Source organism: Eptesicus fuscus, chromosome 5 (genome assembly GCF_027574615.1).
Source record: "Eptesicus fuscus isolate TK198812 chromosome 5, DD_ASM_mEF_20220401, whole genome shotgun sequence".
NCBI lineage: Eukaryota > Metazoa > Chordata > Mammalia > Chiroptera > Vespertilionidae > Eptesicus > Eptesicus fuscus.
In genome coordinates, this window is record NC_072477.1 from 24,855,552 (window position 1) to 24,870,553 (window position 15,002).

The following is a 15,002-nucleotide window of genomic DNA, read 5'->3' on the forward strand; positions in this document are numbered from 1 at the left end:
GCATATAGATCAATGGAATAGAAGAGAGCCCAGAAATAAACCTACATCTTTATGGTCAATTAATATTTGACAAAGGAGGCAAGAGCATACAATGCAGTAAAGACAGTCTCTACAATAAATTTTGGGAAAATTGGACAGGCACATGCAAAAATATGAAATTAGACCACCTTCTTATTCCACACACAAGAATAAACTCAAAATGGGTTAAATAAAGACTTACATGTAAGACTCAAAACCATAAAAATACCAAAAGAAAAATTTCAGACATTTCTCATAGCAATATTTTTGCTGATATATTTCCTTGGGCAAGGGAAACAAAGGACAAAACAAATGGGACTACATCAAACTAAAAAGCTTCTGCACAACCAAAGAAGCCATCAACAAAACGAAAAGGGAACCCCCTGAATGGAAGAACACATTTGCCAATAATACAACTGACAAGGGGTTAATATCCAAAATATATAAAGAACTTATACAGCTCAACACCAGAAAGACAAACAACCCAATCAAAACATGGGCAAAGGACCTGATTAGACACTTCTCCAAAGAGGACATACAGATGGCCTATAGACATATGAAAAAATGCTCAATGTCACTAATCATCAGAGAGATGCAAATTAAAGCCACAATGAGATATTACCTCACACCTATCAGAATGCAGATCATCAATTAATCAACAAACAAGAAGTGTTGTCAAGGATGTAGAGAAAAGGAAACTCTAGTGCACTGCTGGAGGGGATGTAGATTGATGCAGCCACTGTAGAAAACAGTATGGAGTTTCCTCAAAAAATTAAAAATGGCCCTAGCCAGTTTGGTTCAGTGGATAGAGCTTTGGCCTGCAGACTAAAGGGTCCCAGGTTCGATTCTGGTCAAGGGAACATGCCCAGGTTGCAGGCTCAATCCCCACTGGGGCGTGCAGGAGGCAGCCATTCAATGATTTTCTCTCATCATTGATGTTTCTCTCCCTCTCCCTTCCTCTCTGAAATCAATAAAAATATATTTTTTTAAAAATTAAAAACAGAACTGGCCTTTTGACCCAGTGATCCCATTTCTGGAAATATGTCCTAAGAAACTCAAAAACATTAATTTGAAAGAATATATGCACCCCTATGTTCATTGCAGTGTTATTTACAATAGCCAAGATCTGGAAACAGCCCAAGTGTGCATCAGTAGATGAGTAGATAAAAAAGCTGTGGTACATTTACACAATGGAATACTACTAGGCTGTAAAAAAAAGGAAATCTTACCTTTTGTGACAGTATGAATGGATATTATTATGCTCAGTGAGATAAGCCAGTCAGAGAAAGATAAATACCATATGATCTCACTTATATGTAGAATCTAATGAACAAAATAAACTGACAAAACAAAATAAAACACTCATAGATAGCTGTCACAGGGAGGGTGGTTGGAGGACTGGATGAAAGAAGGTGAAGGAATTAAGCAAAAAATCCTATATAATAAAAGCCTAATACGCTAAGTGTCCAGTAGTATGGTGGTACGTTCAACCAATCAAAGCATAATATGCTAATGATATGCTAAGGCCGCTCAACCACTCGCTATGACAAGCACTAACCACCAAGGGGCAGACACTCTGACCAGTAGGTTAGATTGCTGTTGGGGTCCGGCCAATCGGGTATGAGTGAGATGGGCCAGACATGCCCTGGAGCCCTCCTGCAGTCCTTCCCGGGCTGGCCAACCTCCCATGTTCCTCCCCAGCCCTGACTGTGCACCAGTGGGGTCCCTCGGCCTGGCCTGCACCCTCTCGCAATCCGAGCTGAGGGACCCTCCCCCCCACCACCACCACAAGTGCACGAATTTCGTGCACCTGGCCTCTAGTAGATATATAAAACACATAGACACAGACAACAGTGTGGTGACAGCCAGAGGAAAAGGGGGGTGGGGTAGGTGGAAGTGGGCAAAGTGAGGGAAAATGGGGAGGAAAAGAGACTTTGCATTGGACAGTGGGTACATGACACAGGACGCAAATTTTTTGTTGAGTTGTACACTTGAAGTACGGTTTTGCTAGCCAATAGCACCCTACTATAGGCAAGTTAAAAAAAAATTTGTACTAAATTATATTAGTATATTGCTTTTATTATAAATACTTTCTATAAAATAGAGCTCCAAAGCACAAACTATTTCTGCATTTGTTAAATTTTTACTGGTATTACAAGGCAAAATACAGAAATATAAGTAATTTAGAAAGTAACTGAGATGTCACAGATGCAAAGCACCATCTCAGATTCCATGAAATCCTGACATCATAGTTGGAAGCAGAAATCTTTGCATTCTAAATCTAACCTTCACATGTGACATGACTTCTCCAAATCATTTCTAAATACTCAACCTGAAAAATACCACAAACCGCACTGTTGTTATTGAGAGAAAGAAATGAGACTGTGTATACAAGGAGCTCTCAACTCTGTGCTTAGCATAAGATAGTACTGGCCATTACTGCTGTGCTGCTGTTGTTATTGAAGGGAAAAGCATGTAGCAAGCATACCTAAAGGAATTAAACTTGAGCAATACACACACGGGTCTTTAAAGGTCTATCCAAAGAGTAAAATGAGACTACCAAAAAAAAGCAAAATTTACAAAACCATATGAATAGGTTCTCCAAGGTCTAGTATACTTTACCACAATTTTTTTAAAAATCTAAGTTCTGTTCTGACTTGAGCATACAATGTCTAAGATTTCATATGCAAGACATTGACTACTTCATTTCTCAATATCCTAAAGACAGAATAAATCTTTTAATAAGAATTAACTAATATTTTAATAAGAAAACTCTAAGAATGTTCATTAGCATTTTCTGCAAAAGTTAAAAATTGGAAACAGGCTAATGTCCATCAATATAGAAAATATATGAAAAAATTAAGCAGCTATAAAAAGAATAAGAGGAATTTATATATACTTATATGGAATGACCTAAGACATGTTATCAAGCTAAAAAATACATAAAACATATAAAATATGACTATGTTTAAACAACCAAAAAATAACTTGTTACATGCATACATATTTATGCACTTAAATTCATACACAAACAATTGAAAGCATGCAAGCAATGGTGACCTCTTGATTTGACTCTGTATAATTCTGCTATTTGACTATTTCAGTGAGATTGTATTTATGTATTACTTGTGTAATTTATGACCCGCAAGGAAAGTTAGCCAATAAATACACTAGGCTAAAATAAAAATAAGTTTTAGAAAGCACTATAGTTTACAAAAGGATTTTATAATATTTTAAATAAATCCTTTAACACATTACCTAATTTGATCCCCACAATAAGCTTCTAGAATTTTAGGTAGTGTCCTTATTTTAAAAGTGAGAACACTCACTTAACAATAAATACAGCGCCCAAATGGAAACATGGTCTACTGACTCAAAATCCAGTGTTCTGGTCTTGAGGCTACAGTACCCCCATGCCCTGGAAACACTAATATCTACACCAAGGCTCTCAGTCTCTGCAGCGCTGCCATTCACACAAAAGTTCCACATGGAAGTTCACAGTGCAGAGAAAAAAGGCACTAGAGAAGGAATCAAAGATCTGGGTTCTAGTCCTTTTTTTTTTTTAAGCAGGAGAATATCAAGTTTTAATACAAACACATGGAGAATTCATAAAGCATGAAAACCCCATAAAAATTCCAAAGATGGTGAGGCAATATTTGGGTATATAACACATTTTTTAACCAAGGAGAAAGTGGGGAAGGGGTATGCAATTTCAGAAGTGAGACTGTACAAGTTATAGGTAGTTCAGGAAGAGGCAATGGGACATGAGGGTGCAGGCCCCTGTCTAAAGCCTTCTATTTGCCAACCTTAATTCAAATTAGGCTAAGGTGACATCCTAAGCTCTCCTTCCGGAAGCAAGTTTCTCTGAATCTCTTGGTTCTTTCTGAGTCTTGTTTTTCAATAAACACCTTAAAATTAATATCAGAATCTTGGTTATAGGTCTTTGCTTTTCATCATTTTTAATATTTCTTGCCAATCCCTTCAGGCCTGCAAAGTTTCTGTTGAGAAATCAGCTGACAGTCTTATCAGAGCTTCCTTATAGATAACTGCTTTTCTCTTACTGCTTTTAAGGTTCTCTCTTTGTTTTTAACCTTTTGCATTTTAATTATGATGTGTTTTGGTGTGGGCCTCTTTGGGTTAATCTCTGCTTCCTGAACTTGTACCAGTATGTCTATTTCCTTCACCAAGTTAGGCAAGTTTTCTGTCATTATTTTTTCAAATAGGTTTACAATTTCTTGCTCTCTCTTCTTTTTCTGGCACCCCCATGATGTGAATGCTGGTATGTTTGAAGTTGTCCCAGAGGCTCCTTATACTATCCTCATCTTTTTAGATTATTTTTGTTTGTTTGTTTTTAATATATTTTATTGATTTTTTACAGAGAAGAAGGGAGAGGGATGGAGAGTCAGAAACAGCGATGAGAGAAAAACATCAGCTGCCTCCTGCACGCCCCCTACTGGGGATGTGCCCGCAACCAAGGTACATGCCCTTGACCAGAATTGAAACTGGGACCCTTCAGTCTGCAGGCCAAAGCTCTATCCACTGAGCCAAACTGGTTAGGGCAGATTATTTTTGTTTTGTTTTGCTGTTCTGATTGGGTGTTTTTTGCTTCCTTATATTCCAAATCTCTGATTTGATACTTGGCTTCATCTACTCCACTCTTGATTCCCTATAATGTATTCTTCATTTCAGTTCATGTATTTTTTATTTCTGAAAGGTTTTTTTTTATGTTTTTATCTCCATTTTTATGTTTTCTATCTCTTTGTTGAAGTTCTCACTAAGTTCATCAACTCTTCCCCTAAGTTCCTTGACTATCCTTATAACCATTGTTTTCAACTCTGCATTTTGTTTAGTTCTTTTTCTGTAGTTTTGTTCTTTTCTTTTATTTGGAACATGTTTCTTTGCCCCATTTTGGCAGCCTTCTTGTATTTGTTTCTATGTATTAGGTAGAGCTGCTGTCTCCCAGGCTTAGTAGAGTAGCTAATATAGTAGGTGTCCTGTAGGGTCCAGTGGCACAGCCTCCCCGATCAACCAAATTGAGCACTCAAGGTTGTTCAATTGGGTGCGTACACCTTCCTCTTATAGTTGAGCCTTGATTGCTATTGGTACATCAGTGGGAGGGATTTACCCCTCAGGCCAATCAACTGCAAGGATTGGCTGTAACCACCAACCACCAACCTCTGACCACAGTGGAGGATCAGCTGTGCAGAAGCCCACCCCACAGAGCAGAACTTACTTCAGGAGGGTCTGGTGCCCACTGAGTCTTCCCCTGGAGTGTGTCGCTGTGGAGGTGGTTGGGTGGTAGTGCTTTGACATGCTCTGAAGTTGTCCACTGAGTGCACTCGTACAAGTACTTCTCAGAAGGTGCAGGCCAAGAACATCTGCTGCCTGTTCTGCCTGGGCCACCCGGCATGAACTACGAAGTGATCTGCAGATGGCTACCACTTCTGCTGGGCTTGGAGATGCCCAGGTGAGGCCAAGCTGTGAACCAAGGCCAGGCTATTGCTAGTGCTGGGCCTGGGGCCAATTAGTGAGCGGTACAGGGCTCTCTGAGGCCAGATGCGTGTTTGAGAGATTTTAGGAAAATCTGAAACATGAGCTAAGGTACACCATTCCTATGGAAAAGCCACTGGAAACAGCTTAGGTGAGCCCAAAAGTTGGTTTTGGTGGGGCCTTAGAGAATCACCAGAGCAGGGCAAACAATGTGAGTTAGGTTGATGGAGTCTCAGGTATGGTGCCCACCGGCTGGCTCTGTGGAGGGAGACAGGTCTCAGAAAAGAAAGGATGGTGCCTGCTAGTCCTTCTGTCTGGGAGAAAGTTGCCACCACCACCCCCCTGTCCCCAGCTCTTGTCCTGATCGGGGCAATTTAGTTTCTCCCCATATGTCTCTGGTGCCTTTTTTTAAAAAATATATTTTATTGATTTTTTTACAGAGAGGAAGGGAGAGAGAGAGAGAGAGTCAGAAACAGCAATGAGAGAAACATCAATCAGCTGCCTCCTGCACACCCACTACTGGGGATGTGCCAGCAACCAAGGTACATGCCCTTGACCATAATCGAACCTGGGACCCTTGAGTCTGCAGACCAATGCTCTATCCACTGAGCCAAACTGGTTAGGGCTCTGGTGCCTTTTAAGCTGCCGTTCCTGTGCTGCAGCTCAAAGGGAGTGAGTCCAAGTAAGACCATGTGCCATACCTTTAAGAGGAATTTTCTGGGCCTCCAGCAGCCCTTGTCTCCTTCAGCCTCAATTCCTGCTGGTTTTTACAGAGAGAAGTTATGGGGATTTCTCTTCCTGGCACTAGAACCTTGGGGGGGGGGGGGGGCGCTCGTTTGGGGCTGGGACCCCTCACTCCTCAGGGGTGAGTCTGCAGCTGAGACATCTCCCAATTTTTATTTGCCACACGTAGATGTGGGACCATCCTATTCCATATCTCTGCTCCTCCTACCAGTCTCAATGTGGCTTCTTCTTTAATTCCCCAATTGCAGGACTTCCATTCAGCCAGATTGCAGGTGGTTCTGAATGACAGTTGTTCTGTAGTTTAGTTGTCATTTTTATGTGGTTGTGGGAGGAGGCAAGTACTGCATTTACCTACGTCACCATCTTGACCAGAATTTACTGTGTTGCTGGGGGAAGTGGTGTTCTGAGTTGCAGGAAAGCACCCCAGGGACCCACGCATGGAGGCTGGACCTGGGTTCTACTCTTGACTACGTCACCACTAAGACTTCATGATAAATCAAACTCTATGCCCATGATTTTCTGTGGCTGCACATCAGATTCCACAGTGATATTTTTTTTAAATATTAATACCCAGGCCTGACCTCCAAAACTTAAGATATAATTGGTGAGGTGTTAGCAAATTTATTAGACGCTCCCTAGGTTATTCTAAGGTGTAACTTGGTTAAGACCACAACTTTAAGACTTAATATATTTATCTGATCAAAATCCTATATAATAAAGAGCTAATACGCTAATTAGACCGAACAGCAGAATGACTGTCCAGACGAACTTCCGATGAAGCCGGGGCTGTGGGGCTGCGAGGGCCGAGCCCCTTGCATAAATTTCGTGCATCGGGCCTCTAGTAAGACATAAAAATCCTTTGTGACAGGTACTTCGCAGAGTTGAAATGAGGGATGAATATTATATGGGAAAACCTCTTATAAATAACACATGCTTTATAAATGTAAAGGAATGATTATTCATTCATTCAAACATGTATTTATATCTTCTTCTAAGTGCCAGGCATGTGCTTAGGATGGAGAGGAAAGGCATTGCCCCCAAGAAGCTGGGAAGCTATCACATCCTTAAACAACTACTGAACAGTGACACCACAGCAGCAGCAGCACAAAGGTGGTGATGACCAGCCCAGCCCTGGACAAAGGTGCACAGGGGTGATGGCGAGAAGACGGCTTAGAGAGGCCTGCACAGAGGAGACCCTGGGGCTAGATCTTGGCATTTACATCACACCCAGGCAAGTACTCAGGAGAACCAAAGGTTCTCAGAGAGAGGTGTTGGGATCCTGGAGGTACCGGAGACCTTTTCAGGAGGCCTGTGAGGCTGAAACTATTTCAATAATAAAACTAAGACACATCCCAAATTAGAAATAACCCAAATTCCCTCCAAGTGGTAAATAGACAAACTGCAGTATATTCATACATTGGAGTAAGACTCAGAATTAAAAGGAACAAATTAGTGATACACACAACAGCATTGGATGAATCTCAAATGCATTATGTTAAAGGAAAGAAGCCAGCTCAAAAGGCTACAGAATGTATGATTCCATTTATGTGGCATTTGGGCAAAAGCAAACTATACGGCTAGAAAATAGGTTAGAGGGTATGAGGCTAAGGGTGGGAGAACATTTTGGGGAAATGGAAATGTTCTATAACTTCATTGTGGTTACACAACCGTATGTGTTTGTCAAAACTCAGAGAACTGCACACTAAAAAGGGTGGGTTTCACTTTATATGTTATACCTCAATAAATCTTAACGCTTAAAAATAACACTGTGCTACCTGCCGGTTTCACTCTTGTTTTCTCACAATTGTACCATGTTCCCCAGAAGCTGCATGGCCTCGATGATGTCATCACTCTGCACTAAGGAAATGTATATTCCCTTGGGTTTTTTTTTTTAATTTTCATTTTATTTTATTTTTTCCATCACCATTTATTCCATCTATGCCCTCTTCCACCTCCACCCACCTCCCTACCCCTGCAATCACCACACTGTTGTCCATGTCCATGAGTTCTCTTTTTTTCCTTTTTGCTCAATCCCTCCACCACCCCACCAAAACCACCACCCCAAGCTGTCTGCCTGCTCTCTGTCTTTGAGTCTCTTTATTTTGCTTGGTAGTGCAGTTTGTTCTTTAAATTCCACATAAGTGTGAAATCATATGGTTCTTGTCTTTCTCTGACTGGCTTATTTCATTTAGCATAATGTTCTCCAGGTCCATCATGCTGTCTAAAGGGTAAAATTTTCCTTTTTACAGCAGTGCAGTATTCCATTGTGTAAATTTTTCTTGGTTTTAATTTCTAACACAGTCAATAGTGAAGAATCTAATCAACCTAAGCAAAAGCTCTCTTGGGGCCTCAACAATTTAACAATATTAAGGGATTCTGAGACCAAAACGTTTTAAAATCACTGCCATAGAAAATGGGGAGGCCCTGAAGTGTTCTAAGCAGAGAGTAACAAGACCCAACTTTACAAAGAGTGATGCAGGGAAATTAGTTAAGAAGTTACTGCAAAGCTCTGATTAAGGCTGACCTCAGGGTGCACGGAAAAGAAATTATGTCCACACATCATCTGTGGTGTTACAAACCCTGAGCTAGTTCTTCCCCACTGGGCTGTCTTTGCTGGTGTGCTAACAATGCTTTCCAGACTAAATCCTGCTAACTGGCAATGTAGTTAGGAAACTAAATCTGCTACAAGAGACATCCTACAATGCATTACTGATAAGTGATTTTTGGATTATTTGCTCAATTGCCTATCATTTAAAACTGAGTTTCACATATTTTAAAATTGGAAAGTCACCAGCCTAAAGAGGTATAGAAACTAATTTAGAAGTGACTCACTACCTCAAAATAAATTAGGGAAATTAGGTAATTGCTTAAAAAGCCGATATATTACTCCTCTGAAATGTGCTTTCATTTGCATCCAGAAACACTTATGACAATCCCAACTCAGCACAATTTTTCTGTACAATCAATGTGGGATTTTTGGGGTGTTTTTCTTGAAGGAGAGAGAGGGAGGGTGTTTGTTTTTGGTCTGCACAGTTCCCTTTCCTCCTGGGAAAATTCCTTTCTGAGTCCTAACCCTATAAATTATAAATTATCTCCGGTACAGATCTTTTTCTCTAATCTTCTCATGCCCAGAATTATTATAAACTAGTAGCCCGTTTGCACGAAGATTCGTGCAATAGACCTTCATTCACCTGGCTGCCTGCACCAGTTTTCTGCCGGCACCGGGGACCCAGGCCTTGGCTGTGGCCACCGCCTTCTGCCTTCTTTCAGGGTCGGGGCTAAGCCCCAGGCGGTGGCCTTGGGCTCGGCCGCACCCAACATCCCTGCTAAGGATCGCAGGAGCCGACCCCCAGTGGTTTCCTGTGATCCATGCAGGCTCCCCGCAGGTGCCCAAGGCCAGGAAAGCCTCCGCCCGAGGCTTTCCTGGCCTTGGGCTCGGCCACACCCAGCGTCCCTACTACGGATCATAGGAGCCGACCCCCTGGTCGTTGCCTGCGATCCGTGCAAGCTCCCTGCTGGTGCCCAAGGCTGGGAAAGCCTCCGCCCGAGGCTTTCCCGGCCTTGGGCTCCGCCACACCCCAACATCCCTGCAATGGTTTCCTGGTGGGCATGGTTGGTGGGCGTGGCTTGGTTGGTGGGCGTGGCTTGGGCGTAGCGAAGGTGCGGTCAATTTGCATATTTGTCTATTATAAGGTAAGATACTTTGGGATGCCACAAAGGTAGAGAAATTAACCTTAAAACCATCCATGTCTTTAAGTTTTAAATGTATAGAAAATACATGAAAGGATAGATAGACGATAGATCAATTAATCAATCTAGGAGGAAAATGGCAGATATTAGAGGAAAGGATGATTTCCTTCCCCTAAAAGAAATAAAAACTTATAGTTTTACAAGCCACTTTAAATGGACATGAATATGTTTTAACTGCCACCACATATAGCTTCTCTAAATATTCTATGTAGCCAACCCCATTGACACCTCTTAGGGAATCCCAAACAGGAGAAAACCTGTCTGGAAAATTCAATTTGCCACCTATACATGTGAAAGGGGGTAAGGGTAACTCTTAGCTTCTGCCAAGGTAGCTGTGTATTGTTAATACAAAAATAATTAGATCCTTACCTGAAAGTATAGTCCTTTTGATCTACCTCTGACATAAAAATCTTGGAAATTAGGTTACAGTCAGTACTACAGAAGATTCCAATTTGAAACTGAACCTATGGATTGAAAAGAGGAAAATAATTAATTTGAAATACATGCCCAAGGAAGATAAAAACACCAATCTGATCAAAGATGAAATTTCCGTACACTTGTTGAAGCCAAATGGTTTCTGCAGGAAACCTGTTTTCTGTGACTCAAATCCAAAAGGGAAAATGTGGGTGGCTCTTCCTGTCTTACCACCAAGAGTCAGCCAATTGGCTGGTGAAGTTTTCACACAACGGAAGCTCAAACTCTAGCCTTCCATCTGCTCCAATACTGTCATACCTTAGCGAAATGAAATAGGAATAAAGGCTTTCTTAAGCCTCACAATAAGCCTTTAATGGAGTACCTTGGCTTATTCTATCTGAGCAAACTGCCAAGTTCTTCAAAACTTCAAATCCAGACGATGTGAAAAATAATGAGAGCGAAATCACAAAATAATTCAGGGACTTGAGAACTATCTCCGACTTTGGAGCTATGATTTATGAAAAATGACAAGTGAATCTCTCTTGGGTGCTAAGCGACAACAGCAGCGTAACTGTGGAGCAGGGGCTTCCAGCCCAGCCATCTTACCCAGGCTGCACTTCTTCCCCACCCAAAGTCACTCACGTGCCTGCCAACACATACCATATATGAACTGCTAAACACAACTCTGCCAGGCTGGGGTAAGAATTCAATAATTCAATAGGGTATTTCTGCATCTCCACCTAGAGCTAGTAAACTGGCTGATGTGATACAGACTTAACTGAAAACACACACAACAGTATGCACGCCTTCCAGGAGAAAAAGAGCACGGGTATGTGATACTAGCATGGTAAAACAATCGTGTACAGTAATTCCTCAATTAACGTCACTGATAGGTTCTGCAGCTTTAAGTGAAATGACATATAATACGACCAATTTTGCCACAAATAAATTTAAGTTTCTAGGCATCTCATCAACATCTTAATGAAACATTATTAGAGGACCTGCTGTACACTGCCAAAGGCTTCCTTAAATTTACACCTACAATCAACAAAAAAATCTGCAAGCAGAAGGCAATAAAAACTCAGATGACTACTTCCAACAGTAATACTGGGACTCCAAGTGCCAAACTGCTCAGGGTTAGCAACTGTCCATTACCTAAAGATTCCAGGCCCAATATGAAAAGTCCTCTTGTCTTAGAGGTTGTCTCAAAATGCTGAGAGTCTCATATAAAAGGACCTTTTGTGAGCCACCAGGGACTACTCAGCAAGTTCAAGTTCTCGCCTGGTTCCTCTGGTAGTCACGCAGGAAACTCACTGACCAGACTAAAGCAGGGGTGCTGGCTCCCAAAATATTCATCTCCAGGGAACTATTTCATTGTGTGGAGACAATGAAACCTGAAATAACGCATAACTGTTTGTATGTTTAAATTTTAGAAAATATGTGGATGGAGGCACTAAGCAGATCATGAACAAATACAGATCATAAGCTTTTAGAGTTGGAAAAGACCTCAATATCCCATTTACCACAGTAAAACCCTCATTTTACAAGCAATATTAAGTCAGGATCTCCTGACTGCCAGCTTAGTGTTCTTTCTACAATGCCCTGCTCGCTAATCAATTGTGGAAACAGTATTTTGGAGCATATAAAAATAAAGTCATAACTCAGTCGCATGATAAGTTACACTTGACCATGTATTACAAAAGAAACAATTTACATAAAAGATTACAAAATAAGAACCTTTAGAGCAAGCATGTCAAACTCGCAACCCACAGGCCACATAAGGCCCACAATGAATATTTTGGCAGCCCAGCCAATATAATGGTATGTAAGAAAAGTTTTAATAAAAATTTCATAACTTAATTTTTACAATATCCTGTTATAGATAATGGGGAGGCCCTGAGTGTTCTAAGCAGAGAGTAACAAGATTTATTACATAATCCTATATAATAAAAGGCTAATATGCAAATTGGTCAAACAGTGGAATGACCGGCCGCAATGGTGCACACTGACCACTGGGGGGCAGACGCTCAATGCAGGGGGAGCACCGCTCAGCCAGAAGCCGAGCTCATGGATGGTGAGTGCAGCAGCAGTGGCAGGAGCCTCTCCCGCCTCAGCAGCAGCACTAAAGATGTCCAACTGCCGCAGACCTAAGCCAGCTGTTGGACATCCCCCAAGGGATCCGGACTGCGAGAGGGTGCAGGCCAGGCTGAGGGACCCCTCCAAGTGCACGAATTTCATGCACTGGGCCTCTAGTTATTAATAATGAACTACAACGTTCACTAACGACTGATTACTATAATTGTGTTGCATTAATTTCCCTTACGCGCCTTACACGCAGGTGCACCATTTCTCTCCACTAATACTAGCAGCAAATATTTTAGGAGCCAATTGCCATGTCATTAGTCTTGAACTGACTTGTTTGGTGTGCGCAACAGGAAATATTTCGCTTTTGGAGAACAAGAAAAATAGATTTAAATGTCTGGTAAGTTAATGTTCAAGAAAAAATATTAATTTTTATTAAAATATTCTATTATTTTATGTTAATGATTAGTCATTTATTTCAGCCCTTTGTATTCAGCATGTCTCTATCAAAATAAACCTAAGTTTCTATGAAAATTGAAGCTTTTGTTTTTTTTGCAGCCCACATAAACTTATTTATTCGCCTAATTTATTTGGCCCATGTTCACCTTGAGTTTGACATGATTGCTTTAGAGTATTCCCTGCTGGGGAAGTGGTAGGGTGCAGAATGGCTGTCTTTCTCCACACAAATATGGTCTAACTTCATGGTCAGGGAAAAGTATGTACAAATTATCTATACAAGTCATTATCTCTCTCTCTGTCTGTCTCTCTTTCTCTCTCTTTTTAAATTGATCACTTCCAAACTACTGGAAGTGAAAAGATACAAAACAGGATATCTTAGTTCACTTACACAGAATGTTGAATGACAAAAAGAGTAATCTTTTCTTCTCAAATTGAAATTTAAAATATTTTCTACGTAAGATATTTTCACTATACTATCATTAATTCCCTCTAATATAATATTTAACATCAAAACAGATCAAGTAGATTTATTTCCCTGCTGTAATTTTCTTTTAAAACTTTGATTTTTTTTAACAGTTCTAAGACAACATAAAGTGATCTTTCATTCTGTTCATGTCCTCACGTTCCAAATGACAATTTCTCAAATAAGCACATTTTTTGCAAAGAAACAAAACAAAAACAAAGAAAGAAAAAAAAGAAATACCACATGCTAATACACATAAAAAGAGAAATCCATAAATAATTTGTATAGGATGAAATAGCTGCATAAAATTTTTTTTTTTAATTTTTTAAGCTCTGGCTGGTTTGGCTCAGTGGATAGAGCATCAGCCTGCAGACTGAAGGATCCCGGATTCAATTCTGGTCAAGGGCTTATGCGCAGGTTGCGGGCTCGATCCCCAGTGGGGGCGTGCAGGAGGTAACAGATCAATGATTCTCTCTCATCATTTATATTTCTATCTCTCTCCCTTTCCCTTCCTCTCTGAATTCAATAAAAATATATTTTTTAAAATTTTAAGCTAAAACATAAATCTTTACACAAATTAATAATTGTTCCTTGGATTATCTCCAAAGACAGTCTATACACACCTCTCCTAGTAAGGATACTTCTCTGAAAATTTGTGATAAAAATTAGTGGCAATTCTGCCATGAATTAGTTGTGTGATGTTAGACAAATCATTTAAGCTTTGGACATTAAGTATCACCTTTATTTCCCTTGAATTAAAGAAATTAAGTATCACCTTTATTTCCTAAGACATTAAGTATCACCTTTATTTCCCTTGAATTCTAAAAGTCAAATGTATCTTTAAATAATAATGTTAGTCTTTATAAACTACAGTATACCCTAGAACTTACTAGGAGACGACCACCAGCTTCGCTAAATGAACATTTTAAGACACTGTATACTCTAATTTAATGAACTGTGCCTCCTTGTCTCATGTCTGAGCTTTTCCAACAAAGGTTCAGAATGTACTTTCACATCTGGACGACTCTGCAGAAACCTCTTCCACTCCACTGAGACCTCGGTTCCTCCCTCTTCCCTCCCCATTGCCTCAGTACCTCATGCTCTTAAACCTGTTTGGTTTAGCCACAATGTTGAAAATGAAAATAAGCAAGTAAATAAATGGGGAAAAATAAAATGAAAACCTAAGTCATTTGTTTAAAACCAGCTACTGTCCAAGTCTATATATGAAAAACTCTGTTTTTATCATTTAGTAATCTAGATTTTAATAGCTAAAGAATGTGTTCCACTGATGATATCTGAAAATCTTATGATTTTTCTCATCTGAATCCAAGTTCCTTGTTTATTGCCAAAAAAGGCAAGGAGATTCCAGAATACTGTATATAACACTACTTATTTTCTTTACATTCCAACTGATGATTCTGCCATCCCCAATGAGTTCATGAATAAAATAATCACTACGGCCCTAACCGGTTTGGCTCAGTGGATAGAGCGTCAGCCTGCAGACTGAAGGATCGCAGGTTCGATTCCGATCAAGGGCATGTACCTTGGTTGTGGGCACATACCCAATAGGGAGTGTGCAGGA

The 15,002-nt window shown here is 40.4% G+C and overlaps 1 long non-coding RNA gene across 3 annotated transcripts in view; it reads right to left on the reverse strand.

Annotated features, from left to right (window-relative positions):
* The window catches only part of LOC129149118 (uncharacterized), a 171,599-nt gene that overhangs the window by 119,512 nt on the left and 37,085 nt on the right, over positions 1-15,002 (reverse strand). For all 3 annotated transcript variants that reach the window (XR_008556070.1, XR_008556071.1, XR_008556072.1), the window contains one exon: positions 10,372-10,466. This is a non-coding gene — a long non-coding RNA (uncharacterized LOC129149118). The remainder of the gene's footprint in view (positions 1-10,371; positions 10,467-15,002) is intronic.